Source organism: Petromyzon marinus, unplaced genomic scaffold, assembly GCF_048934315.1.
Source record: "Petromyzon marinus isolate PM22_M1 ecotype Great Lakes invasive population unplaced genomic scaffold, UKy_Petmar_22M1.pri1.0 PM_G_Scaffold_38, whole genome shotgun sequence".
NCBI classification, from domain to species: domain Eukaryota; kingdom Metazoa; phylum Chordata; class Hyperoartia; order Petromyzontiformes; family Petromyzontidae; genus Petromyzon; species Petromyzon marinus.
The window spans coordinates 1,625,001-1,630,000 of record NW_027422961.1 but is presented as its reverse complement, the minus strand read 5'-3'; the positions used below and the strand labels follow the sequence as shown (position 1 = coordinate 1,630,000).

Here is a 5,000-nt window from a genome sequence, read left to right as displayed (position 1 = left end):
TTGTCTGTAGTCTTCTTTGTAGGCAGAAAATAGTACGTTACAGGACTCTCAAACTGATGTATTCCAAAAATAAAGAATTAAAATAACAAAGTCTAATCTATATAAGCGCTCTTGAATAAAGCAGTGTAAAAAAAAAATAGCAAAAAAAAACAAGTCTTCGTCTTGGAAAATAACAAAATCTAAAAGAAAAGAAAAGTCTTCTTTGTGGAAAATAGTAAAATAAAAAAAACCAAGACTTCACCTTGGAAAATAACAAAATCTAATCTAAAACATCTTAAATAAAGCTTATTTGTAATCTTCTTTGTAGGCAGAAAATAGTAAGTTACAGGACTCTCGAACTGATGTAGTCCAAAAATAAAGAATTAAAATAACAAAGTCTAATCTATATAAGTGCTCTTGAATAGGCTTCGTGTAAAAAAATAGCAATAAAAAAATACCAAGTCTTCGTCTTGGAAAATAACAAAATCTAAAAGAAAAGTCTTCTTTGTGGAAAATAGTAAAATAAAAAACCAAGACTTCACCTTGGAAAATAACAAAATCTAATCTAAAACATCTTAAATAAAGTTGGTTTTTAGTCTTCTCTCGAACTGATGTAGTGCAAAAATAAAGAATTAAAATAACAAAGTCTAATCTATATAAGTGCTCTTGAATAAAGCTTCCTGTAAAAAATAGCAAAAAAATACCAAGTCTTCGTCTTGGAAAATAACAAAATCTAAAAGAAAAGAAAAGTCTTCTTTGTGGAAAATAGTAAAATAAAAAAAACCAAGACTTCACCTTGGAAAATAACAAAATCTAATCTAAACATCTTAAATAAAGCTTATTTCTAATCTTCTTTGTAGGCAGAAAATAGTAAGTTACAGGACTCTCGAACTGATGTAGTCCAAAAATAAAGAATTAAAATAACAAAGTCTAATCTATATAAGTGCTCTTGAATAAGCTTCGTGTAAAAAATTGCAATATAATAAAAATACCAAGTCTTCGTCTTGGAAAATAACAAAATCTAAAAGAAAGGTCTTCTTTATGGAAAATAGTAAAATAAGAATACCAAGACTTCACCTTGGAAAATAACAAAACCATCTTGAAAAAAGCTTATTTTTAATCTTCTTTGTAGGCAGAAAATAGTAAGGCGAAAATAAAGTCCCCTCTAAGCTCTAAAGTAACAAATACGACGTGTTTAAAAAAAAAACTAACAATAAAAAAAGAACCAAGACTTCGTCTTGGAAAATAACAATCTAAATTGTGGAAAATAGTAAAATGAAATAAAAACCGACTTCACCTTCGAAAATAACAAAATCAATCTAAAACAAATGACATCTTAAAAAAAAACTATTATTTGTTTCGGAGGTTGTCTATGACTGTTCATAGACCGCATAATTTCCACAGAACATTCTCAGAATATCAAGAGAGAAAAGCAGCGTTCTGCGGGAAATCATCTTGGCCAGTGATGTCGTTCTGGGTTTGGTCAGGCCCAGGGAGGTAAGTACCTCGTTATTCTCAAGGGGCCACTTTCCTCTTGCCCCAACCGGGAATCCAAAGAATGTGACCTTGCTAGCCTTCGTCAGCACTTTGACTTGATCACCAAGAGGGGTATAGTACGAAACTTTGTGCGAGGCAGCATCTGACAAGGTATTCTTTGAAAGCTCAAAACGGACGGTGACATCGATCACAACCGCCTCCTCATCTTTTGCAAACACGAGGTCAGGCTTTCTCATCTCTCCCGTCTCGGATATGAACCGTGGCTCTTTGTATACAGACCAGCCCAATCTAGCCGCTTCGTCTGCCAGAATGTTACTGATCTTGTTATGTCGCGCAATTCTTGCTTTCTGTACTGCAGGACATTGACCGAGAATGTGCGAAAGGGACTCGAGTCTGGCAGAGCATTTCCTGCAGGAACGTAAGGCCCCATCTCTGCCTCTGTTCAAGCTTTCTCTTGTTGGGTAAATATTTGCCCTTAGTTGTAGTGCTGCGATAAAGAAGCATTGTTTAAAGCCGCACCATGGCCTCAACCAAGCATTACTGATTCTATCATGCGCAAAGTTTACAATGCCCCTTCCTTGAACCGGCTTTTCGCACCATCTCTGAAATTCATGCTCCCTCCAATCGCAGGGTCTCGGATATACAGGTTCTTTTGACACCGAGTCCCTGAGAACGAATGTTGGGATTGCATCACTGTCACCCCCTGCTCGTACCCACAAATTACGGTATTCTTCCTCCATACCCTGCGAGGACACAATATTACGGGTGATAGCATCGGACGAGTTTGCTATACGTTGCAGCCTTCTAACTTGAACCGAAGGGATTGTTTTTTCCAGTTTCAAGATGGCAAGGCCTCCGTCTCGGGCTCTGGCATATAACAGTCCATCACAAGTTGAAGCGGGAAGGTGGAGCCATCCTTTTACCGCCTTTCTAATCTCTTGGTCCAACCCACGGAGAGTTGATTGCTTGCAGTCCGAGTGGTCTGCAGGATATAACAATCTGGGTAGGGCATAGGCATTGAGTAGTTCAACCTTCTGAGTTGGCTTCAGAGGCGCCTCATCGATTTTCGAGATCCATGTCTTTAGCTGACAATGTAGATCAGGCTGTATAGTGCCAGTCCAAGGGCCAATTTTCAGACCAAGGTATTTCGTTGATTCATCAGGTTGGATCATATGGACATCTTTATTTTTGATAGTCCATGGGTCGCAGTTGTTCACCGTATATGAATCTTTGGTTGGGCTTATCATGAAGCCCTGGCACTTTCTGGCCTGAACCTCCAATCCCGATAGCCCACAAAATGATTCCAAGATCGCTAGATTGGCGGCCATACCAACCCAAGATTCGCTCACCAACACCAAATCATCAGCAAACGCAAGAGCTGTCACGTGGTCGGTATCAATGGAGTACCCAACTCCGTGTGACTCTAGGGTGCATATCAAAGGGTCCATGGCAAGATTGAAGAGCAGGGGTGACATGGGGTCACCCTGTTTGACACCAACACGTATGCTAATTTCTCGAGTCGACTCGCCATTGCTTTTGAACGAGGTCGTACACCGATCGTAGGCGTTCTGGATGATGCCCACCACGTGTTCATCTACTTTCTTGTGCCTTAACACCCATAAAATATGAGCATGCGAAACCGAGTCAAAAGCTTTCGCTATGTCGATAAACATGACAGCCAACGGCCTGTGCAATTTCTTAGCATGTCTCATAAGGTCCTGTAGCACCTTAAGATTTTCAGAGCAGCCAGATGCCGCTATAAAACCACGCTGCCTTGGGTTTAAGGGACAAGCACGAGCAAGACGTGCAGTCATTATTCTGGAAAATAATCTCAGAATCATTGAACCGATCGTTATTGGTCTCCAGTTCCCCAATTCTTTCAGCTTTTCATCGTCCATAACCTTAGGAATAAGAATCGTCCTATTCTTTTTCAACTCTTTGGGAATAATTCCTGTAATCATCCATGCATTAAATAGGGCTGTCAGTGTCCGACCCTCGGGGTCGGCAGCACAGATTGCAGCCCTTGTTAGGCCATCTGGCCCAGCTGCTGACGTTGGTTTAATGGCCCGTATGGCAGTCTGAACTTCCTCCACCGAAATTAGGGGCTCAAAGTATTCGTTATTTGCAACACCTGATGACTTAAATTGGCCCAGGCCATTGAATGGCAACACCTTCTCCCATTTTTCGCAGTAAAAACGATATACATCTGCGTTCGGGATTCGGCATTCATGACGTTCAGTGCCATCCAGGACTAAGGACGCAAGAAGAGAGCGGTTCTTAAAGAAGAGCTTCTGGTGCTTCATGAAGCTTCCTCGTTTTTCCGCTCTCTTCTTCATCCAAGATCGTGTGGGTAATATCCTGGGTTTAATAATGTCGTTCTCGGGTTTTGAACGTTTGCCTTTGTTTTTCACCAATCTCATCGGACAAAGCATCAATGCTGTGGCAGTTTCTACGAGGGCATCATGTTGGCCCTCGCCGTTAAGCCAAGCCTTTATTGCCTCCATTGCAGGCTTTTCCAGGGTCCCAGAATTCTCATTCGTAAGCCGCTCAGCTGCTTGAGCGAGTATGGATGAAGTCCCCGTTGTTACATTTGGTGGGGGAGACAATGTCTCAAGAGGCCTAGAAGAAAAATGTAAGCTGTCTGACATGGGGGCCCCTGTCTTTTTACTTAGGTCCCGTCTCTTGTCAGAGACTTGCTTGTTGGTCTTAGTCCCACGCGCTTCAGCAATGATCTTATTGATATTCTTTTTCCCCTGAAACTGCAACTCTAGAAGGGCCAGCTGTTCTACTTCCTTCAAAGACCAGCAGCTACGGTGTACCCCTCTCTGCGAGGTACCCTTTATACCATCTTTAATCCTTTCCTCATTACGGGTGACTGGGTGAGCATGCCTCTTGTGCTGCGAAAGGCCACTTAGAGTTGCAAAGCGTGCCTGGCAACATTCACAGACCATTGGTAAGCTTTCCTCAGTTAACTTTATTCCCCCACATTTGGGGGCATGACAGGCAATCGATCGGTGGTTTGAGTTGGTTTTGTCACATTTAGCGCACTTAAACACCAGAGGAATGTCTCTGTGTTTGATGTTAAAATGTGCAACAAGTTCGGATGCTTTGCCCATGTGTTGTTTACAGATAACGCATATATACTCCAGACTAGGCAGTACAACCGTGATAGTTCCCTTGGTGTCAATGGGAAACTTTCCCAACACGGGTTCCTCAGCCGATATGTCGAGGAAGGACTCCTCCACATCCTCATCATCCTCTGCAAAGTCATCTGAAGAGTCATCCGACTCAACTAGACTTTTAATCTGTTCGTAAAAATCGTAGTTCATCTCCTCTTCCTTTTCCAAGGACGAGTTATGGAAGGTCATGGAAGGTATACTAGTCATTTTTAGCGCCGACCTAGACGCCATAGGTTTAGCAACATCAGATGCCCAGAGGGCATCTTCATTCTGTGTCTGGGTTGACACCGAGACAAACAAGAGTGTCATGGGACAGCGTCCCCATGAACCCTCAGTGTTGCACGG

The 5,000-nt window shown here is 42.0% G+C and overlaps 1 pseudogene; it reads right to left on the bottom strand.

Moving 5' to 3' along the window:
* LOC142916161 (28S ribosomal RNA) overlaps positions 1-5,000 on the bottom strand; it is a 10,608-nt pseudogene that overhangs the window by 2,525 nt on the left and 3,083 nt on the right.